General features: G+C 43.1%; 1 long non-coding RNA gene across 1 annotated transcript; it reads left to right on the top strand.

Moving 5' to 3' along the window:
• LOC148128766 (uncharacterized) lies at positions 1-27708 on the top strand. Its single transcript, XR_015745643.1, has 4 exons — positions 1-90; positions 15808-15980; positions 26667-26774; positions 27533-27708. It is a non-coding gene; the product is annotated as an uncharacterized LOC148128766 (long non-coding RNA).

Raw genomic sequence — 27708 nt, 5'->3', positions numbered from 1 at the left:
GAAAGAGAATTTCTCTACTCACATCAAGCAAAATTATGGGAGCTGAAGTGCACGAATACCTTGAAGTTACCAAAGTTGAGAAATACTGGGGTAAACAGTGCTTATTTCTTTATCTAATTTACATGGTCTTCCATTTCTCAAATGTGAGTCTGAGTGGTGTGCAATGAAACTAACAATTAAAACCTTTTAAAAGCTATTCAAAATCATTAACCTAAATAGAAACACAACTGTGAGAGAATGCACCAGAATTTAACATATGGTGCAACCAATGTGCTTTCCATGAAAGGTTTATTTTTAGCACACATTTCTTTCCCTCCAATTTGATGTTAATAAATTTATGCAGCTGCCCTGTTGCCTCCAAATTGGTTCTCCCCTCAGTATAGCTTTGTATGGAGTACAGCCTCCCAAAGCAGCCTTGTTAACCCTAACCTCCAAGTTAATTGGACTACAACTTCCATAATTCCCATTGGAAAGGGTTGATGTAATGCACTCCATATGTACAAAATATACAATGAAGTTTTTTTTCCAGCAATGAATGGGATAAAGTCCCCAGGAAACCTCATATTCCCTCAGAGAGGATGACATCTGTATGCATTATTTCTTTTTTTAATTAAGTTCTGCTTTGAAAGGTATATGCATGTTAGTTTAAACCCCATATATCTCCCTTTCAACAACTGAGCTATTACCATTTGCAGTATTTCAGTCACTTGTTCAGTATATTTTCTTGGCCCCTGCATGGGAGGGGGGTCCCCTTTTCTGCTATTTTACTGTTGTTTATTGCTGTTATTCCAAGGGATGTCATGCTTGATACGAACTGCTATTTTTGAATAAGTGCCCAACAGAGAGAAGCTTTGACACCAGGTTGCTGAGGTTAGCATGGACTTCTGGTTGAGAGTTTTATTCTTTTACTGATTAACCTGCTTCACGGCTGACTTGTTTCTTTGGGATCACACTGTGCTCTTGAACGGAGCATAATGCAAGCCAATCAGAAGTTTGGTTGAACTTGGAAAGGTGCCAGATTTCTTGAACCATTAATCTCCAAAATTTCAGAGCCTGTGGGACAAAGCTGAAAATAATGGTGGCTTTGTTCAAGATCTCCCAGACTTAGAATCATCCATTGATAAGATATTAAAATTCCTATTATTTTACAACTTCAGGCCATGTCTTGGAGATACACTTGGCCTGGTATAGTGAACAGTAGGATTTCTATTGCACCCTAATAATTCTTTTATTGTTCAATAAGCCAGTTTGGGGAACCCGAGCCACATGCTATTCAGTGTAATAAAACTTCAGAGTAACAGATCCAAATTTAGTTAATGCAGCAGATCAAATTTCCAGTAGGATTTCTGTCTGAAATAACATTGCATTGAAGTAGTCCAGCAAAGGCAGCAAAATTCATGTTAATCTTTTTATAATTTTCCATCTGTAGCTATTCGCTGAATGATATAAGGTCAAACATGAAATAAATTTGCTGTGGTGAAATCTTTTTGAAAATAACATACATCCTCCCCCAACAGTCCATTAAAATAATGTTTCACTGCAATTCACAGAGAAGAGAAATAAGTGCTAGGGTACATCTGGCATACCATAGTTATTTGTTAAATTTATATTCTGCTTTTGAGTCCTCAAGAGGATGTATACAAAACCTAAATGACAAAAAAAGAGGTGCAGAAAATAAATAGATAATAATACAGGTAATAATAAAATAAAGGAAAATTATAAAGAAAAGTAACATCCTGAAAATCGAAAAGTTCTTTGAAGATGGGTTTCAGTATGAGTCCAAAAGTTTGAAAGAACAAACCTCTGGTCCCAGTGACTGACTCAGTTTGGATCCTGCAAAATTATCCTGGGACACTCCTCCCCTTCATCCCAATACATATAAACAATTTCAGTAACTAAATCATAATTCTAATTACACTTTTGCTGGGTTTTTTTCCCTTCCTCCTAAGTTTAAGTCCCTAAACTTATATTTAAAACTTCTTCACTAAGGATTTTTTAAAAAAAAGTCAAATATCCTGGTATATTTTTTGCTGTCTTCCATTTTTAACCATGTGCTAATCCTGTATACAGGCAGTCCTCTACTTCATTTATAACAGTTCATTTAGTGACCGCTTGAAGTTACAACAGCATTGAAAATAGTGACTTATAATCATTTTTCAGATGGTATATGATTGCTGCAGCATTTCCATGGTCACATGATCAAAATTCAGATGCTTGGCAACTGATTCATATTTATGATGGTTGCAATGTCCCTGTAATGTGGTCACCTTTTGCAACCTTCTGACAAACAAAGTCAACGGGGAAGCCAGATTCACTTAATAACCATGTTACTAACTTAACAACATCAGTAATTCCTGTAACATCTGTGGCAAGAAAGGTCATAAAGTGGGGAAAAATTCACTTAACTGCCTCACTTAGCGACAGTAATTTTAGGTTCAATTGTCATAAATCAAGGACTACCTGCATTTAATTGTTCATATCTTCATGGCTTTAGAAGAGCTTAGTTATGAGTCCCCAGCCTAATTCCAAATGAATATATATACCAGCGTTTGCAAACATTAAACATTTTCAATTTTGACAATGTTTAAAAAGTTTTAATGATTGCAGCTGGAATATTCAACCCAGGCTCATTCGTTTAAAGGAAATAGAAATTCATTGCAGGATATGGCTGACATGCCCCAAGGGCTTGATAATGTGTCATTGTGGTGTGGTGTGTTTTTTCCCCCCCTTTTTGGCATGCATGGTCATGAACTCTTCCTAAGATTGTTAAAATGTTGGCAATGGCACTGCAGTCAAAAAGCAAGAAACTGTTCAGAGCTGAAAATGTGGTGGGAATTGTTAAATAACTGCTAATTAACGTAAGACTTTGGGTGTTCTTTTCGTACCTACTTGTAGTCAAATGAAAAGCAAAGGAATGAATTCGTTGGCAAATGATGATCACTAAGCCTTTTAAAAATATTGTTAAGTGTTCAAAGACTTTCTTTTCTAACTTGGATACATGGATTGCCAATATATGAAAGATTTGTCTAAGTCTCCACGTGTACAAAAGTTGGACTTTTCACCAGCAATTTTGAACTCTGTATTCTCAATATAATATTTTGTGAACAGAGAGAAGTTACTGAGGATGAAAAATTAGTAGCATTTTCCTAGGCTTGTCCAAGCTTGAAAGATTAACAGGATGGGACATGCTTGCTTCTTGAATAGGATATCAGGAGGACATTCCTGGCTAAAAAAATGTATGCGTTTCATATAACAGGAAATTAATACGTATAAGCATATTATGTCTTTTTTATTTATTTTTATTTAGTTTAACTTAACCTGGCCTAATTTTTGTTCTGGTTGGATTCATTTCTCTGATCTGCTCATGGCTCTTATTCAGTTTAGTTGCTGCAATTCAAAAGGTGTGTGGTTCCCAGCCTGAAAATCTGTATACCTATTGTATAGCATGCTTGATTCTTTAATAGGAATCAAGCATGCTATATAAGGCCCCTGGATCTGGCCCGCGAAGTGCTTAGATCCAGCCCTCGGAGCCAGCCTGGAAATAGCAAAGGACCAGCCCGCAGATCCTCTGCTAGCGAAAATGGGGCTTGGGGGGAGGCTGCCTGTGGCCTTCCACAACCTGTTTTGGCCTGCAGGGTGCTGCAGACCAAAACAGGGTGCATGGGGACTGCCCGTGGCTCCCCCACGGCCCATTTTGGCTAGCAGGTTGCTGCAGGAGGGTGTCTGTTCTGTCTCCCCCACCCCCAGCCGACCTATGGAGGACAACAACAATGCTGATCCAGCCCTCCAAGAAATCCAATTTGACACTCCTGGTATAAGGCATATGGATAGTCCTTGACTTACAACGGTGCATTTAATGATTGTTCAAAGTTTCAACAACACTGAAAAAATGACCAGTCCTTACACTTATGGCCATTGCAGCATCCAAATAATCACGTGATCAACATGTGGCCATTTGGCAACCAGTATGTATTTATAATATGTGCAGCATCCATATGATCACCATTTATGACCTTCCCGGTTGTCATTTATGACCTTCCCAGCTGACTTCCGACGAAGTAAACGGGGGAAGCTGGACTCACTTAACATCTGCATGATTCAATGAAGAGCTGCAGTGATTTGCTTAACAAAAAGGCAAAAGTAAAATCAGGTGTGATTCATTTAACAAACGCTTTACTTAGCCACAGAAATTCTGGTCCCAGTTGTGGTCATAAATTGAGGACTATCAGTAATATAAACCTGCAACTGCAACAATCACATTCTTCTTTCTTCACTTTGCTTCCTCCCAGGAAATGATTAAATAAACTTAATGTAGAAGAAGGAAGAGACTTGACATTTATGGAATTCTTCTAAGGGTTCAAAATCCTTTATACATTTACTTTTTTGTTAGATTTACATCCTGCCTTTCCTTCAGGAATTCAAGTTGGCTTAAATGGCTCTCCCTCCTCCAGCTTTTCTCTGCAAGAACAATCCTGTAAAAGAGGATAGATGGAGAGAGAGTGACTGGCCAGCATTATTCCCGAACAGCCCCTGTTGCTAAGGGGGAACTAGAAGCTAAATCTACCTAATGCCAGTCCATCATCTTGTCCACTAGACCACATGTTCTAGTGATATTACTTACAACAACCCTGCCAGTTAAATCAAAATGAGTAGATCTATTTGCAAACAAAGGGACCGAGGCTGAAAAGAAAACATTTTAACCATTAATTAGTACAGGGGTGTCAAACTTAATTTCATTGAGGGCCATATTAGGATTGTGTCTGATGGCGGGTAGGCATGGCCAGCTCAATATCACTCATCAAGGCTCCATTTTCGGCTGCAATGGCCCACCCAGACTCTGTTTTTGGCCATGACTGCCTCCTGCAGCACTCTGCCAGCAAAAATGAAGGGGAGGCTGGCAGGGTTGCAGGAGGCAGTTGTGGCCAAAAATGGAGCCTAGGAGGGCCATTTTTGCTGGTAGAGGCACCACAGGCCAGTTCTTCGCTGTTTCCAGGGTGGGCCCACAGACCAGATCTAAGCAGCCCGTGGCCAGATCCGGCCTGTGGGCCTTGAGTTTGACACCCCTGAATTATTACATTTTTGAAGAAGGATGTATAATGTCGCCATGTACTCCTCAACCACAACTGAGCTCCAAATTTATATTGCTAAATAGATAGTTATGAAGTGAATTTTGCCCTATGAAGGACCTTTCTTGCCACAGCTGTTAAGTGAAGTACCGTAGCTGTTAAGTTAGTAATACAGTTGTTAAATGAATTTAGCTTCCCAAATTCATTGACTTGCTTGTCAAAAGATCACAAAATGTGTTTAGATGACCCCAGGGGTGGGATGCAAATATTTTTACTACCGGTTCTGTGGGCATGGCTAGGTGGGCATGGCCATGTGACTGGGCAGGACAGGGCGGGTGGGGGAGAATGCAGTCAGCAATGTGCATGATGTCGCGCATTCATGTTAAGGACTGACTGGGCGGGGAGTGGAGTGGCACAATTTATCGGTTTTCCAAAATGGGCAGAATCGTAACAACCAGTTCTATAGAATCGGTAGAATCCCACCTCTGGATGACCCTAGGAAACGGCAATCATCATAAATACATGCCAAGCATCGAAATTTTGATTATATGACCACAGGGATGATACAGCAATTGTAAGTATAAAAAATGGCTATGAGTCACTTTTTTCAGTGACATTGTAACTTTGAATAGTCACCAAATGAATGGTTATAAGTCGAGGACTATCTGAATTACTAGGACCTTATCATAAATATTCTTTAAATAAATTTTATTTGTAGTTTTCCTTTAACAACCTTACATATTTTGTGGACAGTGTATTGACTGTATCAATATACTTTTTTTACACAATGCTAACAATAATAATACAATTAAATGTAGAAAATCTTTGTCTTCCAACTTCCAACCTTAATATGCATATTATAATTGTAATACATTATTTTATATATAAATGTATATAATACTATTTTCACAATTTGTGCTTGTTTTCTTTTACCATTTCTTAGGGTTCTTCTATATTCACATCTATGTCAGTAAACAATACCATTCTCTCTTTATAATCCTTTATCACTTTCTCCACAAATATATTTAAACATCAATAACATTTCTTCATACAGTGTATTGGTTGTCCCCTGTTTAATCACTAATATTTTAAATATTCCACCATAATTCCAATATCTCAATTTTCTCAAAATACCAATAAGACCAATTATTAAAAAGGTTAAATCAATCCCAGGATTATATCTATAAGTTCCCTGAATTTATAGTTCATGACAGCTATAAGTTTCAATATGTTTTTTTACACTGTTAATAATAATAATAATAATACATTTAAATATAGATAACCATAGTCTTCCACCCCCTGTCCTTAATATGTTTATAGTTATAATAAATTCTATTATATATCAGTGTATGTACTACTATTTTCCCAATTTGTACTTTCTAATTTTTTCTATTAATTTTTGATACAGTCTCCATATTGATACAGTCTTCATATTACTCCAGAATATTTTATCTCTATCCATCATCTCTTAGTTTTTTTTAGAATTTCATCATTTATTGACTTTTTGATATCTCTTTTATATTTTTCTCGTGGAATCTTATATTTTTTCTAACATTTTTACACAAACTGAATGTTCCTTCTGCCTTACCCCCTTGTCCACTTCTGCTGCATCATTTGCATAACCATTCATTATTTTGGGGAGATCTTCCTTTTTTCCCCTCTGTTCTATTGTAAACTCTTAAAGGATTATCTGTTTGATTCTTAGTATTTATTTTTACTATCTCTTCAGTGATTTTGTCTTCTTGTATCTTACTTTGATTTGTCTCCTCCTCCATTCCTTCTAGTTTCTCATCTCGTCTTCTGAATATTACATTCATCTTTTCCCACAATTTGTTGAGGATCTTCTATATTCACATCTTTATTTTTAAACAATCCCATCATCTCCTTATGATTCTTCGTCACGTTTTCATAAAGGCATTTAAACATCACTAACATTTCTTCATACATCTTTATTGTCTCCTGTTGAGTCATAGGTAATAGTTTAACATATTAAAAATTACTCAATATGCCACTGATTCCAATGTCCCAATATCTAAAAACTTCAAAGAAGCCAATTATTAATGAAATTTAGTCAGTCCCAGAATTATACCTCAAAATCCCCTATATTTATAGTCCTTAAAAGCTATACATTGATGATATACAATTTTTTAATTTCCCAGTTTACTCTTTCCCAATTGTCCAAATTTTAAAGTCTTATTTATCTTTTCTTCTTTTTTCTCTATTTTTTTCCTTCTATCACCTTTCTTTTTTTACCTCTATCAAGTAGCATCAGTAATCAAATCCAAATTGGCCAACCAAGTTTCCTCAAGTTTTTCAAGTCCACCTTCCATTAAACAGTTTCAATAGGCTTTTAATTATTTGCTACTCAATTTCTCTTGAAGATCTTCAAAAAGCTCACTAGATATTTCCAGGCATCCAAATCGCCTTCTAGAATAGAATCAAGGTCAAGTGGCCTTCCAGGTGTTATTTAATTTCTCTCCTTTTCTTTGTACATATTAAACAATTAAATTCCCATGCTGTAGTAATTTTTTTTGTCCAGTAGATGGCTCCCTACTCCAAATCCAGGGCAAAAACCAAACAGCTGATTCTTAATGGATGGGGATTGTGGTGTTGGGGGCTGTTTAACAATAAAAATTAAAAGTAGCTCCCTACTCCAAATCCAGCATTAAACAGCGTGCAAAAACCAAATAGCTGATTCTCAACCGGTGGTGGGGGGGTAACAATAAAAATTTAAAAAGCAATTTCTCTCAATAATCACTTTTTAAGATGTTGTTAGACCTTTTCCAGGCTTTCTGTATCTTACAACATCCTTTAGTTATTTCTTTCACATCTGAGTCTTTAATCTGTCTCTGTGTATCCAGTTGCCGCTTTCTTAATGTTTGGAGATTATTTTTTAGAAGTTTTTTTACTTTTATTTTATTTTATCTCTAAAATAAAGGTTGGAAGTTACCTCACCCAGTTTCAATGCTCTTCCACGAACCACTCCAGCACAAATCTTCGTGTCCCAGATGTCCCAGCCTGTGACATTCCAAAATGGCCGTCATCCCAGCTGCCATTCAGGAGAGCTTTCTTCAACGAAGTACCTCTCCTTCCTTCACCACTCCTCCAGGCCAGTTTTGACCCTGTAGGTCTCCCGAAAAATCCTGACTGATTTTCACGGACGGCAGAGCTCCACTAATTCTCCAGCTGTTCCCATCGCAACATCAATCGGAAGTCCCCAGATCCAGACCCTATCATAAATATTGATTTATGCTGTATTTGTGATTGTACCTGTTTGTGATGGTATGAATTGATATAGATGAAAAATGAAATATGTGAGACCTGATCAAAGTAGACCATATAGAGATAGGAAGGTTATTTTATAAGAAATGTTGGCTTTGAATAAAAATATTAAGATTTCTAAAAAGACACAGGAAGAGATGGTTCTAACAACAAAAATGTTTCCTGGGTAAAGTGGATGAGACAATGGTGCATAGATGTAAAATACCAAAAGGAATCAGAAGAATTCAAAGAGGGAATTAGTCAAGCTTTGCTGGAAGCTATGGGTACTGTAGTACTTTGGAGCCATCACGTGCAATAAGATATCCCAACAGGTAACCTTCTGGAACTGAAACCAAGCTTGGTCAGCTAGATGTTGAATTGGTTGGGGATTATTCATGGGTGTGATTATGGGTAAAAGAGTCAAATTTTAGCTCAGAAAATAAAAATAAAGTTGTAAAATTATTGTCAACTTAGATCAGGGGTGTCAAACTCATGGTGCTTAGATCTGGCCCATGGGGTTTGCCTGGAAACAGTGAAGGAGCAGCCCGTGGTGCCTCTGCCAGTGAAAATAGAGCTCAGGAGGGCAGTGGGCAGCCAAAAACGGAACTCAGGAGCCATTTTAACTGGCCGAGCACTCAGGCCACCACAGGTGCCACCAACACAAATGATGTCCACCTGGCAACACCCCCCCTGGCCATGGCCCCCTGCCTCATCCTGAGGTCAAACACAACCCTGATGAGTTTTCAGCGAAATCGAGTTTGACACCCCTGATTTAGATCATTAATTTAAGGCAGTGGTTCCCAAAGTGGGTGGTACCGCCCCCTGGGGGGGATGCCTTAGGGGGGTGCTAAGAGGCAAGGGGGCTGTCGGGGGTGCTAAGAGGTGGCAGGGGGGCATTCAAGGCCCTGCAGGGTCACCCCATTGACTGTTGCACCGCTCCAGAGCCGGCGCCTCGAATGCGGCAGCTCCGATGCACCGCATTGTAATGGGCTCCAGGAAGAGGAGGAGGAGGGGATGGAGTAAAGTGCACTAAATTTGACTGTGCTGCACAGGTGCTGCAAGAGCAACGAACAGCCATGGAGCCAGCTGTGGTGGGGCCTGGAGGGTGCGCACGAGAGGAGAAGGAGGGGAGAGGTAGGAAGGAAGCCTCCACTATGGCTTGCGCTCATTCCTCAGTCAACCTGGATTTCCAAAAACTCGTCAAGAAGAAAGAAAAGATGCTTCTCACACTCTCGGAAACTCCTGCGTGCTCTACTTGGGGCTATTCGCTATCCTTTTTTCTTCTTTTCTTTTGGAAATCCGGGCTAGCTGAGGAACGAGCGGAAGCCGCGGTGGAGGCTTCCCTCCTCCCCTTCCTCCTCCTCTCGTTCTTCAGCCAGCCCAGATTTCCAAAAGGAAGAAAGAAAAGGGGACAGCAAAGAGCCCCAAGGAGATCACGCAGGGCTTTACGAGAGAGTGAGAAGAGACACAGACAGGGAGCAAGAGAGAATGAGATACACACAGAGAGAGAGAGAGAGAGAGAGATACAAAGGGAGGGAGAGAGACTCAGCCCAATTCAACTCTCTCTGCTCCTCTCTCTGTCTTTGCCCAGTTTTGCAAGGATTCAGCAGCGATCTAAGGCAGCAACCTCCTCGTAGCACTGTGAGGTAACAGCCTGACTATCACTCCTTTTGGAATGCAAGGTTTATTTTTGTATCTTTCCAGAGACAGAAAGAAAGTGGCCAAATTTTCTTATAGTTATTCCCTCGGTGTGGGAGTTGGGAAGAGGGGTGGGGAGTGGGGGAGAAGGAGGGAGGAAGAGGCATAGAGAGAGAGAAAGAGAGAGAGTTAGAGGAGAGAGGGAGAAGGAGAAAGAAAGAGAGATGAGAAGGAGGAAAGGATGGAGAGGGAGATAGAGATGGGAGAGGGAGGGAGGAGAGATAGAGAGAGAGAGAGCAACCTATTCCAAAAACTCAGAAAACCACAAAACCTGGGGGGTCATGTGACTCAGTGGGAGTGACATTGAGTTGCCATGCCCACCCATGTCTTGGGGCTCCCGGTATTTTGTTTTCTATGGGAAACAGGTCCAAATGTCTCTTTGAGTGTTTAAGGTTGCAGACCCTTGACCTAGGGGGAGGCAGAGAAAGGGGGGCTTTGACCACATGCCCAATATCCAGGATCCTGCTCAGCCAAGCCCGCCCCTCTTTGTAGTTGCCATGTCTGACAGCAAGTTCACAGGGTGCCCCTCCTGCCAGGGATCAGCCTCCCAAGCTGCCCCCCCTCTCGGAGGTGCTGTTTCCTCCTTCCTGGAGCAGGGCAAGGTTGAAGAAGCCCAGGGCAGGCAGCTTTGCTCTACTTTTGCAATATGCCGCTGCTGCATTCGACACGCCGGCTCTGCAGGCTCACCCCATTGAGCCCCTTGCACCTCTCCGGTGCAACAGTCAATGGCTTGAGTCTGCGGTGCCAGCGCTTCGAATGCCCCCCTGCCACCTCTCTATCCATCCATCCATGTTTGAAGCGCCGGCCCCACAGTTACATTGGGAAAGTAGAGCAAAGCCAGTCAGGGAGGGAGGGAGGGAGGGAGGGAGGGAGGGAGGGAGAGAGAGAGAGAGAGAGAGAGAGAGAGATGATGCATCAGATTGAAATGAGGCCTAGTTTAGTCTGAGGCCCTTTTCCACATTGAAACATCTTTGGCTTCTATTAAAGGTTTTATGGACGAAACATAGTCAAGACTATCAGGAAGCTCTCACATTTTTTGAGGCTTTAAACAGGATCCATTGGACCAGATCTCCACCCTAAAAAATTACTTTTCCCCAATGTTTTAAAGTGCCAATTCTGAAGAAGGCAAAACCAAAATGTACTGGTAAATTACAAGGAGGACACACACACACACGTGCGCGCACATACACACACACACACCCTTCTAACCCTGCTGGAGCAGGTGATTGGACTAGAATAGCTATCTCATTATCTTTCTCCTCCCTCCCTCTCTCCTTTTTTTCTTTTTCTTTCTGTCCCTTCCATCCCCCATCTTTCTTCATCTGTCCCTTTTTCTTTCTTTCCCTTTTCACTTTCTTTTCTTCCTTCTCTCTTTCTCTTGCTCTTTCTTTTCTCCCTCTCTCTCTTTCCCTCTCTCAGGCTCACCCCATTGACTTTGTGCACTGCTTTGCTCGGACTTTCTTGGGCAAATCCCTCCGGTGCAGTGGGCTCAATGGGGTGGACCTGCGGGGCTAAAACGTGGCAGTGGTGGCACGTTTGAAAAGTCGAGCAAAGCCGGAGGTCGGTAATTTTTGCTGCAAAGAATCACAAAAGCTTCTGGGTTGTGCACAAGAAGGGACACACATGTCAATGCAATTCAGCAACATAAAATAAAGAAATAAAAATAAAACAAATCAACAAGAATCGGCAAAGCATCTCTGATTAGATTTTATTCACTACTAGAATCTAATCAGAGATGCTTTGCCGATTCTAGTCCAATGACCTGCTCCAGCAGGGTTAGAAGAGAGAGTGTGTGTATGTGTGTGCATGGCTGTCAAAACTCCAAAAACAGGTCAAGTAGCTCTGGGGAGGCCAGTCATAAATTAGAACACTTGCTAAACAACTGGCCATTAAGTGAGGACCACTTGTATTTGGTCAGCAACCCACACCCTCAAATTAGGCCACACCCACAGAAATTGAAATCACACCCCTGGGTGGGGGGCACCGAGGATGAGTTTGTAGCACAAAGGGGGCGGTGGACTGAAAAAGTTTGGGAACCACTGATTTAAGGTCTGTTACAGCAGATATAGCATTCTAAGATCAAGCGATCCCATTTGCAACCTTCCCAGGGGACATCCGACAAGTATAGTCTGTGGCGGGGGGTCTGACTGGGGGAAGCCAGTCATGTGATTCACTTAATGATTGCTACAAAAGAGGTTGATACAACTCACTCAATGACTGCATTGCTTTGTGTCAGAAGTTCTGGTCCCAATTGTCATAAGTCAAGAACTACTTGTATTTGGATTTTTTTTTATTAGAATCTAGCAAAGTGTCACATTTGTGGACAAAGGACTGAATTTTTTAGGAAGATAATCTGAAAAGTAATAGAGATCACATCATATATACAGTAATTGAGAAACCTCCAAATAGATTTATGCAGTGTTAGCATACATCTCTTTAAATAATACGCAGTTTGTCATATACACTTTGTTGCATCTGTCTGTAGAGCCATGGTGAACCACAGTTGTGGCACTGTCAGTTGTTTTGCATCCTTGTACTTGTCTTGTAGTTTGTTGCATTTCATTGGATATTCCACTGATGCAGGAATGCTATATATCATTTCCCCACATCCTAAGCTAAAGTTACTTTACCATCTTCATCCTTAAGATGGCAGTGTAAGTTAGCAAAAAAGTGGCTTTAACTACCTACCTAACTATACTGAATCTTTGTCCTTTCCTTCATATTATTAAGTGGGAAGATGTCACATTTGAAATCTGAACCAGTGGTAACTAATTAGAAAAAAGAATTTGGTGTACAACTTAAATTGTTCTTTAACTGCTCATCATTTGGGAGCGGGGTTTGGGGAATCACAGCTTCAGGAAATACAGAGCACTTTATACATTGTTAGATGAAGATACCCATAATGAGATACTCTTATTTAATAATTCAGACAAGCTTTATTGGTAGCAAAATCGAAAGAGAATGAAAAGGTAAGTATGGACATTCTTGTATTGAAATAAATTTCTAATAGATAGAGGTTGCTTCATTTGATCTAACTCTCAGATACAGAAGCACACAAAGACAACAATCCATATTGGGTGCAAATCTTCCCAATGTAGCACCAGATCTTGAAAATGGATGAGTCAACCACTAGTTCTCAGGGGACATTATTACCGCAATTCAGAATTCCCCAAGAGCATACTTAAATTGTAACTCTTTCTCCTTCCGTTAACATGACCATGTTGTAGCAAAACGCTTGATGAGGCCAGAAAAACAATGAATAGAATTAACCTGGTATAAAACACAAGATATTAATCCTTCTTTCTAGATGAATAAAGCACATTGACCCAAAGGCAGTACCAAAAGGTTTCTGCTCCCAGATGAGTTAATGTCAGTATGCTAGGAGAAAGAAGGAAGAATACAGAACTTTCTACTCTAAAGGTGATGGGTAATATTAAAGATGATCATAGATGAAGGGAGCAAAATGAGGGAGTTACCTTTCATGGGATAAAATATAGGTTAAAAAAAAGTGGAAGCTTCATATTGCAAAAGCAACTGGAAAAAATGTCATAAGTCCTGAATTTACAACCATTTGTTTAGTGATCGTTTGACATTACAATGGCACTGTACCTGTCCTTGTACTTGAGCCTTTGTAGCATCCCCACAGTCACTTGGTCAACCCTTGGGTGCTTGGCAACCAGCATGTCTTGTACAGTGGTTGCAGCATCCCACATGTGATTGTCATTTGTGATGTCTCTCAACCCGCTCCCAAAATGCAAAGTCAATGGGGGAAGCCAGATTCACTTAACAACTGAATGATTCACTGAACAATTGCAATAATTTGCCTAGCAAAAAGGCAAAAATAAAATCTGGCACAACTCATTTAACAACTGTCTAGCTTAGCAGTGGAAATTATAATTCCAATGGTCATAAGTTGAGGACTAACTGTACTGTTAGTGGGCTTTGAAACCCAGTTATGCTCTGGATATCAATTTTATTACAAAAGCATGCTTGTTTATTATTCATAAAATATATAGGCCTCCCTTCTTGCCTCAAGGCAACTTGAAGCATATATACTTTATTGCTAAGTAAACCGATTGCCTACAACAAGGACAATGGAAAAGGCAATTTAGGCTCATCCTTAACCTCAAAGCAGTTCCAAAGGAATGACAACAAAAAAGACAAACCATATTTAGGATATAAAAATGCATATAGGAAGAGTTGCACTAAACAAGATGAACCAAATACTATAGCATCCTTCAAGAAGGTGCTATTCTCATAAATAAAGAGCTTTCTAAAGTATCATGAGCCTGCTTGCAGAAGGGCATGAAGCAGCCTTTGTAGGAAAACCTGACTCCCATCATCTGGCCGTGCCTTCAGAAAATGCAGAAAAACAGAAAGGTGTGGTGACCCAGACGGGGCACAGAAGCGACACAACTGAAGCGAAGGCTTAATTCCCTTTTATTGCTCCAACCTTTCCCCAAAATCTCCACAATTCATTGTAAATCCAAGAGCAGAGCTCTAAACATGCATACATGCTTCCAATAGTTCTTGGCTGCTATACGTCCAATGGAGCAGCACCGTTCTGGGAGCAGAAGCGGTATGGAAAACTTGATCACAGGGCGTCCTCGTTGCTCAGGAAATTTACCGGGTCTCCGGCAAAAACTTGAAGCACAGCAGTATTGCTGTGAGCTCTCACGCAGCCAGGCTAGGCTAGGCAAGGTAAGGCAAGTTGAAGCAAAGCAAAGCAAGGTAGCAAAGCAAGGTAGCAAGATAGCAATAACAATAGCACTTAGACTTCTGCATAAACAGAGGGATAGAATCAAGATCACATGAAGTGTTGATACCACTTTATAAGGCCACACTTGGAATATTGCATCCAGTCTTGGTCGACACGATGTAAAAAAGATGTTGAGACTTTAGAAAGAGTGCAGAGAAAAGCAACAAAGATGATTAGGGGACTGGATGCTAAAACATATAAAGAACAGTTGCAGGAATTGGGAACGTCTAGTCTAATGAAAAGAAGAACTAGGGTGACATAATAGTAGCGTTCCAATATCTCAGCGGCTGCCACAAAAAAGAGGGAGTCCAAAGCACCTGAGGGCAGGACAAGAAGCAATGGGTGGAAACTCATCAAAAACAGAAGCAACTTAGAACTAAGGAAAAATTTCCTGACAGTTAGAACAATTAATCAGTGGAACAACTTTCCTCTAGAAGTTGTGAATGCTCCAACACTGGAAGTTTTTAAGAAGATGTTGGACGGTGTAGGTTTCCTGCCTAAGCAAGGGATTGGACTAGAAGACTTCCAAGGCCCCTTCCCACTCTGTTATTCTATTCTATACCATTTCACAGTGCTTTACAGCCCCCTCAAAGCGGTTTACAGAGTCAGCCTATTGCCCCCAACAATCTGGGTCCTCATTTTAACCACCTCGGAAGGATTGCAAGCTGAGTCAACCTTGAGCCTGGTGATATCTGAACTGTCAAATTGTTGGCAGCCGGCAGTCAGCAGAAGTAGTCTGCATACTGCACTCTAACCACTGCACAACCACAGCTTAAGATGCTGGTAATCACAAGTGTGGCTGGAGGAATGCAAAGTTTGTTCCTGACAAAAGCCCCTCCCACAGCATCTCCTTAACTCCTATTCCCCAGATGAGCCTGGTGATAAGGGGTGGGGTGCTCTCCTGAGTCGCCCTTTGCTGATACTGCCTCCTCTCCATTCTACATACTCTGGATCAGGAGGGGGAGGCAATTGCTCTCCTCTGTACCATTGCCTGTCCTTTCCATCTCCTCCCCTCTCATTCAGTCGTCCGGAGTCCTCTCTGATGACCCTTCCCAAGACTGAGGGACCCAGGGCTGCCTCATTCTGATCTTCCTGTCATTCCTCTGGGGACAGAGAAGCTGTGCCATCTTATTCCGTTGGTTGTGACTCCAGCTCCTCCTCTTCAGATGCAGCCTCCGAGGGAGCTATGGCAGATGGTAAGTTGTCCATTGCTAGGTCCTGGGGCTGGCTGGCAGCTTTCACACTTGGCTGGATGACTAAATAGGAGGCAACCTGAAGGCCTCCAGGGGCATGGCAGCTTTGCACTATTGGTTGACCCTGTAGCTGACCAAGGACTACTTCGGATGGCTGGGTCAGGAGTCCCCCTTCCATCCCCTCCACTTTCAACCTTCCTTACAGGCTTCACTACTGATTTTCTGGAGGAGATTGCAGAAAAGATTGCAGCTGGCAATCACATGATTGTGGAGTAATTGTAAGTGTACCAACTGTAAATAGGTTGCCAAGCAGAGGTGGTATTCAGCAGGTTCTGACAGGTTCTGGAGAACCGGTAGTGGAAATTTTGAGTAGTTCGGAGAAATGGCCAATCCCACCTCTGAGAGAAATGGCCAATCCCACCTCCATCTATTTGCTGCCTCCTGATCAGCTGGGTCTTCTTTTGTTGCCTTGCATAGGAGAATGGAGCTGGAAAATAGGTTAGAGGGTGGGGAGGGAATTGGATTTTGCTTCCCCCAGGAGTGGGGTGGGAATGGAGATTTTACAGTATCCTTCCCCTGTCATGCCCACCAAACCACACCCACAGAACCGGTAGTAAACATTTTTGAAACCCATTACTGTTGCCAAGCATCTGGAATGCAGTCATGTGACTGCGTAGGGCTTTATGATGTTTTACTATGTTCAGAAACTCTTTATGGGTAGTTGTACGCCCTTAATACAACAATAATTAACCTACAGTAAGTTGAGGATTAATAGTACACTCAATAGCAGAGGAAAACATAAGTAATGCACATTTAATTGCCTTTTGCTAGAGCATCTCTTTAATTTTCCTCAAGATGTCATGTTAGCCATTGTTCAAATCCAAATGCCGGATTAGACTGATTAAATACCACTTCATAAATGTTTACTACACATTAGCTACTGTGAACACATTAGTTAGTTACATTGAAGTTATGCAAAAGATGGCTTCTAAAATTAATCAAGTCACAATTAGCTTGCCAAAAGCTGAATCAACATATAATTGCCTCAGCTACATATAACTATTAAAAGCCTTGATGTTGTGGCTTTTGGGTCATAAGAGATTGTCTTGTCTTTGTATTTCAGTTCTTTGCTGAGTGCAATAATAAGCCTTATTTTTAGTGTCCAGAGTCACTAAATGTTGGCGATGCTTTTGTTGGCTATGCTTTTTAGTAGTTAAATAAAATAACTCACTACGAAGTCCTTTATAAGAAAACCAATTGTAGTGATATACTCTCATTTCTCCCTAAAATTTAGCTTCTATTTTCCTTTTTCAGATACATGGAATTATTTTGTCTATCTGATGCCCTCTGGTTAATTTGAGACTGTAGTATTCTTAATTTTCCATACCATGTTTGTTAGGAATGCTGGAACTCTAGGCCTCGTGCACTTCAAACCATATTTGGAAAGATCAGTAGACAACCTGTAACCTCTTGGGACATTGTTTCAGAAATATTTCCTTACCTAAGCAAAGAAATAGAATGATCACAGGGGAGCAAAACAGCAATGGGAGCAGGAGTGGCTTTGAACTTTCCCACTGACTTACTTTCTGAAAATCATGAGAATTTAAAATTATTATCACTGTGGCATTGGGGTGGCATAGCCAGCCTATTGATGCTGAAGCAGCCATAACTTTACATTTCTGTCCCACAGGAGTAATGGATATCAGATTTTGGATGCATTCTGTACATTAATCCATTTGAAGTACCTTCTTGAAAAATTATTAACTTATAATGCACTGTTCTACCCAATTAAAGGCTACAAATGGCAAACAGGAGAGGTTAGATGTAATAATCCTGTTTCTTCTTGTCACTGAATAGTTATTTATGATTCACTTATCAACTTCTGTTAAATAGTCAATACACAGAATAGTTAGCCTTCCCCCCTTCCTAACTATGAAAGGACAATGATGCTTACCTTTCTTCCAAAATATTTTGCTTATTTGCATGATTAAAGGCAACACTCTGGTCTCAAAAGACAATAATTGTCAAATATTATGTTGAACATAAAGTTTTTGCAGCATATTTGCAACCCACAACACGCCATTTGGCAAATGGTAAAGGTCATCACTGTTAAAACATCTTTTAGGGAAATGAAAGATTCTGTTCCCCATAGATGTTTTCAGTTTACATTGCCTCATGACTTATATACACAGGCCAGTTGTGTTTTCACCTATAAAACTCCTCATTGTAAATATTTACAATATACAGATATATGCAAGATAAATAGCATTCTGAAGCACTTGAAATGTATGTTTTGGCTGGGATGCTAATCATTTGCAGGAAGTATTAGCAAAGTTAGAAATAAGTAAGTCAATTATTGGGATTGAGTTTGGGTTCCCCCCTCCCTTTTTATGACAGATATGTGACCAGTCTTTCATCCCAAAGATAGGACCTTGCAAACTTGATGTAACTTTGGCCAACAATGTTATTATACACACACACACACACACACACACACACACACGTGTGTGTTTTCTTAAGTTTTCGTGGGTATATATAAATACTTATTTTATTTATTTATTTATAAATTTACATATAAATAAGTATTTATATGTATGGTATTCAGCTTTGTTCGGGTATTTTCACGCCATTAGTTGTGCTTTTAAGTTGTAGCAACGTTTCAGCAGAATCTCATCTGCCATCATCAGGCTTCTGTATTGTGTTCCCAATTGTGTTCCCAACACAATACAGAAGCCTGATGATGAGATTCTGCCGAAACGCTGCTACAACTTTAAAAGCACAACTATAATGACGTGGGAAAATACCCGAACAAAGCTGAATACCATACACACACACACACACACACACACACACACACAGGTATAGATATAGATATGGATATAGATATAGATATAGATATGTTTTCTGAGGTTTTCGTGGGTATTTGTATGTGGATCTTTGGTTATTCGGGTTTTCTCCCACGTAATTTTTTTTTTTTACGTGGGAGAAAACCCGAATAACCAAAGATCCATGTATATGTATATGTATATGTATATGTATATGTATATGTATATGTATATGTATATGTATATGCAGGTTTTGGCGTGTTCGGGTCTTTTCCCGTGTAAGATTGATAGTATCTTGGCGACGTTTCAATGAGGTCCCAGGAGATTACAGCACAAGACCCAGGATGTCACAACAATAGAACTCAAAAGATCATCACACAGCCCATTACCCAGGTTGTTACAACACAGGAGGCTGATAGACACATAGCCAGTACCTCAGCCACACAGGTTCTTACGAAAAAGCCAACCAATCTGCAAACATCAACTCCATCAACCAATCAAGAAGTAACAACACAGCCAACCAGCCCGCTTACAACAAAGCCAGCACACCACACCTCCCCACCAATATTTATAGAGAGACGACAGCTCCGATCATGCTTTGCTCACACAAGCACCAGCCTGAAGATGGCGAGTGGGATCTCGTCGAAACATCGCCAAGATACTCTCAATCTTACATGGGAAAAGACCTGAACACGCCTCCTGCACATCTAGGGGTAAATTCTACTAAACTGAATATACATTTTGTTGTAGAGCGGCGGTTACAGAAGGGAGACGGAGCCAGGATAACGCTAACAGCTTTATTCAGGGAATAAAGGGTCGCCGCGGCTTCAGATGCAATCTGACAGCCAGCTGGCGGCGACAGCTGATGCCGTTTGACAGCTCCCTTTTATAGCCGGCTGTCAAACGGCATCAGCCAATGGGAGCATTCGGCGCTCCCGCTCAGGCAGCGGACCAGAAGGAGAACTGCTGTCAAGTGCTAAATACATAACACTCCTTCCCCTGGTCGCGCTGCATGCGCAGTCCATAAATCGTAATGGCGGTCTTCGTTCGCGACCGACCTTCGCGGTTCTGGAGGCTGGGCGGCTGCAGCACAGTCCTTCTTGCCTTCTGCGGTGCCAGGCGTCTGTGGAGGGTCGATGGCTGTTCCGGACCTGTCATCTGGCGGCTGCTCTGGTAAGTCTACGCGCGGTGGATGGTTGGCTGGAAAGTCGGGCCTCTGGTAGACCGGGTAGTGCTGCGGGCGCGCTGCGGCAGGCGGTGAGTAGACCGGGTAGTTCGGCGGCGGGTTGCCTAGGCTCTCGGCGGCGGGCGAGGTCCAGCGTCTCCGGAGTTGGTCGATGTGCCTTCTCCAGGTTCTCCCATCTTCCAGGAGGACTTTGTAAGACCTGGGCCCTGTAACACAGGGGTGGGCAAACTACGGCCCGCTGGACACATCCGGCCCGTTGGTCATTTTAATACGGCCCGCCTCTGAAAAAAAAAATATTCCCCTCTGAAAAAAAAATTGGGGCTGGCCAAAGAGACCCGCCGCGCACAAAAAATTGCACACACAACACGGAGCTGGGCAGCCGCTTCCTGGTAGCGGGGCCAAGGCCACCGCCCGGGAACGCCCACTGCTTTCCCTCGCCAGGGCTGGGCGGTGGCGTGTTGCCCTGCGCCGCGTGGCCCCGCCTGGCAGCGTGCTTCTCAGCTGGTCTCCTCCTCCTCGGCCATACAGAACAAACAGGCAGAGAAGGAGGAGACCAGCCGGCTGGTTGGGGAAGCTTTCTGCGCCGAAAGAGGCAGCTACTAATCTCCGGCTTTGCTCCGCTTCTCCAATGGTCCGGCACCACCCTCTTCTTGTGCTGCGAAGAGGCGGCTAATGATCTCGGCTCCGCTCTGTTTCTCCAACATCCAGCGCCGCCCTGTTCTGTGTCAGGCCCAGCAAGTCCGAGCAGCCGGCGCACAGAACAGGGCGGCGCCGGATGTTGGAGAAGCAGAGTGGAGCCGGAGATCATTAGCCGCCTCTTTCGCAGCACAAGAAGCCTCCCCAACTGGCCAGGTGCTCTCCTCCTTCTCTGCCTCCTTCTCTGCCTCTCCCCTCTTGCTCCTCACAGTTGCCCTGAGCTGGTGCGGTTCTTTACTTGGGCAGCCAGACGCCTGCAGCAGCGCCCGCAGCAGCAACAGGCAGTTCTGCCCGGCTCTGCTCAGGTGTCCGGCTGGGCTGTCAGGAGTTGCTACTGCCGGCGCAGCTCACGGCTCCAGTCGCGTTGCCTTGGGAAGGGAAAGGCAAAACCAGGAGCCGCTGAGCCTGAACCTCCGGTGCCGCTGCTGCCGTTGCAAAGCACCGCCACGGCTCTTCCTTTTTGCCTTTCCCTTCCCGAGGCAACGTGGGACTGGAGCCGCGTGGAGCCGTGCCGGCAGTAGCAACTCCTGACTCAGGGGGCCTCCGAGGGGAGGGGAAGGAGGAGAAGAAGGGGGGAAGGGGGCGATTCCCAAAAAATCTTGTGCTGACCCGGCCCGTCTGTCAAATTTTAAAAGTGAATGCGGCCCCCGAGCCAAAAAGTTTGCCCACCCCTGCTGTAACAGAAACTACCTGCCCTGGCAGCCATAATGGTTGCCCTGCATAGTTCCTGGCATACACCAGGTCCTGCAGGGCAAAACCCCTGGCATGGCTGTCAGATGCCAGGGGTGTGCTGGAGGCGTAGTAGGGGTGCAACCTGTCCAGGGTTGTCCTGAGTCGCCTGCCCATTAAAAGTTCAGCAGGTGACTTGTTGGTGGTGGGGCATGGTGTGGCATGCTGTGTGAGCAGGTACGTGGATAACTTGGAGTGCCAGTCTGCCATGCTCAGCTTGGCTAAAACCTCCTTGGCTGATCTAACGGCCCTCTCGGCCAACCCATTACTAGCAGGGTGAAAGGGTGCTGTGAGTGCGTGTCTGATGCCAAGGTTGGCTGCGAAGATGGCAAACTCGTTTGAGCTGAACTGAGGCCCGTTGTCTGACACCAGGGTGTCTGGCAGTCCATGCGTAGCAAACAGCTGGGTCAGAACCCTTGTGATGGCTCGTGTTGTGGTGGAAGTCAGCATGGCCACTTCGGTCCATTTAGAAAATGAGTCCACAACCACCAAGAAAGTCTTTCCCATCATGGGACCTGCTAGGTCAATGTGAACCCTGGCCCAGGGTGCCCCCGCGTCCTCCCACCTGGTGGGTGTGGCTGTGGGTGGAGCTGCCCTTGTCGCCTGGCAGGCCTGGCATGCGTTGACCCAACTGGTAATTTGGGCATCTAGTCCAGGCCACCAAACGTAGCTTCGGGCCAAGGCCTTCATCCTCACCATGCCCGGATGTCCCACGTGCAGTGCCCTTAGAACTGGTTCTTGCAATGAGGCAGGAATGACTACCCTTGTCCCCCACAACAGGCAGCCCTGAATTTCTGACAACTCCTGCTTGCGGGTTCTAAAGGGAATTAGCTCAGGGGCAAATTGTATATCCGCCACCCCTTCCCACCCAGTCCAGGACTTGCGAAATCAACGGATCTTTTTTTGAGTGTGCAGCAACATCCCCAGCTGAAACTGGGAGGTCCAGTCCCGTGCACTCGAAGATTGCGTGGATGGGAGCTGGGTCCTCGACTGGCGTAGGCAGGGGGCATCTGCTGAGGGCATCTGCGTGGCTCAGGTTTATTCCGGGGCGATGGATCAAGGTATATGAATAAGCGGCCAAAAAAAGAGTCCATCTGGTCATTCTTGGGGAAAGTACCTGTGGGGTTTGCTTGTCTCCAGCTAACAGTCCTAAAAGCGGTTTGTGGTCTGTGACCAGTTCAAAATAATGGCCATAGAGAAACTCATGGAACTTTTTTACAGCAGCTACAGCAGCCAAAGCCTCCTTATCTATCTGGCTGTAGTTTCTCTCAGCAGGAGAGAATGTCCTAGAAAAGTAGGCAATGGGTGCCTCTGATCCATTTGAAAGTCTGTGGCTTAGAACTGCTCCTATCCCAAAAGGTGAGGCATCAGCTGCGAGTACTAGGGGCAAGTCCTTGTTAAATTGCACCAGAACTGCGTTTGAAGTCAAGAGGGACTTCACTGCTCGGAAAGCGTTGGCTTCTACCTGCCCCCAGTGCCAGGGAACATTCTTGTCTAGGAGCCTATGCAGGGGCTCAGCTACAGAGGCTTTGTGGGGTAAGAAGGAAGCATAGAAGTTTAAAAGCCCTAAAAAGGCCTGTAGTTCTACCTTGTTAGAAGGTGTGGGTGCATCGTGAATGGCTTTGACTTTGCTTTCAATAGGGTGAATTCCCGAGGAATCAATTCGATAACCCAGGAAGTCTACTTGACTGGTAGCTATGGTGCATTTTTCTTTTTTCAATTTGAGCCCATTTAGTCTAAACCTGTCAAGAACAGACCTAACCCTGAGTAACAACTGTGACTTGCTGGAGGCTGATACTAATATGTCATCAAAGTATGGGACCACCCGGTAGGCCCTGGAGGATTCTTTCCATGAGTGATTGAATATGCCAGGGCTACGCTGACCCCAAACTGTAAACGCTTACATCTAAACGCACCCCTGTGTGTTACTATGGTTTGAAGGTCAGCTGTTTGTTGGTCCACAGGGAATTGTTGGTATGCCTGGGACATGTCCAATTTAGCAAAGATTAGGCCTGGCTCAAATGTGTGAAGCAGGTGTTGAATAACCGGTACTGGGTATGTGCTAACTTGAAGGAAACGGTTGATGGACGTCCTTATAGTCCGCGCAAATTCTTACACTGCCATCCTTTTTTAAAGGTGTAACTATGGGTGTCTCCCACCTTGCAAAGTCTACCTGTTCTAAAACTCCTTGATTTATGAGTTTGTCCAGCTCTGCTGCCTAATTTGGGCCTAACGGCAAAGGGAACTCTTCGAGGTTTCAAACGGACTGGGGTGGCTTGTGGACCCACATTGAAGGATATGGGGTGCCTGTATAACAGCCCAGGTCACTGCTGAAGACATCAGCGTAGTCGTTAAAAAGGGCATCAACTTCAGAGTTTCTGACAGTGTGAATCCCTGTTATGCTAAGCCCCAGGGCAGGGAACCAATCCAGTCCTAGCAGACTAGGCAGGGCACCATCAACAACTACCAGTGGCAAGTAACCTCTAAAGTTTTGGAATTGAATAAGGAATCTTCCCTTACCCAGGACGGGGATGTTCCTTCCTGGTAGTCCCGAAGATTCAGGTGGCAGGTGGTCAGCTTCCTCCTTGGGAACGAAGGCAGCATCTTCTTTAACGTGGACCATGCAATGATGGAGAGGGTTGACCCGGTGTCCACCTCCATATGGCAGGGTTTACCTTCTAAAAGAAGAGAAACGCTTATTTTGTTAGGGTTAGTGGAGACGCTGCCTGCATGATAACAAGTGTAGCAGCTTTTTACTTGCCTTTGGAAAGAGGCAGAGGTTCGGGATCTTGGGACAGGGGCTTGTTCAGCTTGACAAACTCTGGCTATATGCCCTTGCATCTGGCAGTTCAGACAAATAGCATTTCTGAATCTGCACTTGGCTCTAGGATGGTTTCCCCACAACTCAAACAAGGGGATTGTTGTTTGGTGAACTGGCTGTTGTTTCTCCTTGGTGGAGCTAAAGGTGCTCTAGGGCGTGTGAGGCGATTTATTTCTAATGGCTCCTCTATTTCCTCCTGGGAGGCTTCATCGTAGTGGACTGTAGCCGTCCCTTGTCTAATGGAAGTACCTTGAATCTCAGCTGCAGACACTTCTGATAGCTCAGCAGCTTGAGCTTCTTCTAGGGCTAGGGCTAGGTTGAGATCTTTCTTGGCTAATAACCTACGTTGCAGCTTTAGATCTCTAACCCCCCCCCACAACTTGGTCAAGTAGCATATCATCAAGGTAGTCCCTGAACCCACAGTGGATGGCAGCAGATCTTAAAGCTGCCATATATTGGCTTATGGTTTCTCCCTCAGCTTGAACCCTTCTCCTAAAAGCTAGCCTCCTAGCTATCTGAGAGGGTTTGGGGGAATAATGGTTGGCTAGAATATCCTTCAGCTCTTCCCAGGGGATAGACTTAATAGGTCGTGGTGACACTAATGCTGAGGCAGTGTCAAAAACTGTAGCCCCACAAAAACTTAAAAAATAAGACCTTTTCCTCAGGTCTGTAGCCCTAGACAAGTCTATAGCGTTTAAAAAACATTCAAATCTATTAATGTAGGATTCCCAAGTCTCTGTTCCGGGCTGGAAATGTGGGAAGGTCGGCGTAGATGCCATTTGAGCGATAACCGTGGGTGTGCTAGGTGAGGAAAAATTCAGCGGTCGCTTTTAAAAAAGCGTTTCAGCAGCGCCTGTCAGCGGCGTTCGGCTCCTCAGCTTCGGAGCTTTGAAGTTCGCGCTCTTTTGGAGAGCGCCGGCGGCGGTGACTTCACTCGGTAATTAGCGGCTTCAGCTCTTTCTCTGTGTGACTTCGGCTCAATTGTTTCGCCTGGACGTCTTTACTGCATCCCGCCCTCGTCGCCAGTGTTGTAGAGCGGCGGTTACAGAAGGGAGACGGAGCCAGGATAACGCTAACAGCTTTATTCAGGGAATAAAGGGTCGCCGCGGCTTCAGATGCAATCTGACAGCCAGCTGGCGGCGATAGCTGATGCCGTTTGACAGCTCCCTTTTATAGCCGGCTGTCAAACGGCATCAGCCAATGGGAGCGTTCGGCGCTCCCGCTCAGGCAGCGGACCAGAAGGAGAACTGCTGTCAAGTGCTAAATACATAACACATTTTATTTAGTTTTCATATACCATAAGATATAATTTGTTAACAAAATTTATTAAATTAATTATAGCGCTAAAGTACAATGTGGTTTGAGTTTAATTCAATGTATTGCATAAACTAATTTATTATGGTTTTGATACCACTATTTATAGTCTTAGTGTAAAGTTATCATTTAAATTAGTATTTGATTGCAAAAGTTCTACTTGTAAATTGCAAGTAAGTTTGAAAACATTATTTCAGTTCTCACTTTCATTTCATTCACTGGTCAAAGTGAAGTCTACCTTAAGATTCTGAACAATTATTATATTATTCCTGATGTGGCCTCTTTGTGCCCCCACTCCTAAGCATATTTTTCTCAGACCTCTTAGCACCACCAAATCATTAGCCTTTAGATTGATTGGCTGATCTCTTTGTATCTATCTTCCCAGAATGATGGTCCAAGTCATGTGATATAGACAGCTGCAGGAGGCATAATTTATGAAATCTAGAGGAAGATGTAGTAGAAAACAAATAAACTAACTTTGAAGAAGAGAGGAGCAGTAATATTTCTTAAATGAAATAATGGCAACATTATTAAGGTTCTGTGTCAACACCCACCTACCCAACCAAAAACCGTTAGAGGAGGAACTATTCTATTCTCTCTAATGGTAAGGTCAATTCCTGTTGGGAAAATGGTATCTTCATCAAAGAAAGGTTAGGAATATGAAACATTTACTAAAATTTACAGAAAATTAGAGATACATATATATGATTATATGACAGCTACAGTGATTTGCTTAACATTCCATGGCAAAAATCAGACACCAACTGCCTTTCTTAACAACAAAAATTCTTGTTCCAATTGCATTTGTAAATTCTTCTTCTTCTTCCCTGTTTAGATCAAACTTTAAACTGCAGAATGAAGCAGTAATAGTAGCCAATTTAACAGCAGATGAGCTGGACTCTGTATTTCTCCATATTCACATAGCATGTTTTCTCAGTAAGAGCCTCCACTGGAGCATATTGTTTTTACATTTAGACACTCCAACTCTCAACCTACTCAGGATCCTCCAAGAAGTATGGTTAAAGTGATTAGATCCTCTAGCCATATCCTCCTTTAATGTTATTTCCTTTTCTCCTTCCTCCATCTTTTAATTTAATTTTGTTCTTGTGTACCCTCAGGTTAAAAATTGAGAACTACCTATAATTCTATGAGCAGCAGGACCCTAAGCCATAACATTTGCAAAACCATAATCTGCATTTGGAACTGAACTGATAGACCAGTCCAGAGTAAGTCTGAGAATGCAGTGGATAGATATAAGCTGCATGTAATGACCTCATAACTGTTCTTTGAATTAATGGAATACAAAGTATTCAAATTTTTCATTAATAACAAGTGAACCCAAGTAAGTACATCCAGAAAGGTTTTGTCAGCTTTGGAAACCATATTCCACGCTGCCAGATAGCCTGAGAAAGTGGGAGGGGGCAGGGGTGGATTCCATTTTTTTAACAATAGTTCTGTGGGTGTGGCTTAGTTGGTGGGCAGGGCTTGGTGGTCATGTGGCTGGGTGGGTGTGGCCAACTCAACATCACTCACATCGCATCTCCTCGCCTGGCCCCTCATGACTGTGGGGATGCTGTAACAGTTGTAAGTGTGAAAAATGGTCATAAGTCACTTTTTTCAGTACCATTGTAACTTTGAATGGTCATTCCACACAAGCAAAGTACCAGCAAAGGAGGAAAAAAAACTCCAGAGACGTTCCAGAGACAGGAAGTCTAGTCCTGCCAAGAATGTAATAAGGATTAACGGAGAGGCAATTTCTGTAAGCAACACCAGAATGTTTCCTTCCTGCCTTCCTTACAGGATTAGGCCAGTAATTTCTTCTAACAACTGGTTCGCCGAACTACTTAGAATGTTAACACCCGGTTCTAGCGAATAGGTGCGAACCGGTAGAATTCCATCCCCGGGAGGAGGGTGATTTAAATTAAGTAGCTCTAAGTAGACAAAATAGAATTTTGTTAGTTCATGGTCATTTACTATGGCCCAGGATGAAATAAGGATCTTACTTTTGCATGGATCATGATTGGACCATGTGATGCGATGATGACCAAGGGGGGATGGAATTGTAGTTTGGAAAATTGTGGAAAGCCCAAAACCTTTGAGATTCGGGATTCCACAGATGTGCCAGGTGCTATTCTAATAAAGGTACTTTTGAGATATGTT

This window comes from Notechis scutatus, chromosome Z (assembly GCF_049901735.1).
Source record: "Notechis scutatus isolate UNSWTSFEM ecotype Mainland chromosome Z, rNotScu1.2, whole genome shotgun sequence".
Taxonomy (NCBI): Eukaryota; Metazoa; Chordata; class Lepidosauria; order Squamata; family Elapidae; genus Notechis; species Notechis scutatus.
The sequence above is the reverse complement of the archived record's forward strand: the minus strand, read 5'-3'. Positions and strand labels throughout refer to the sequence as shown.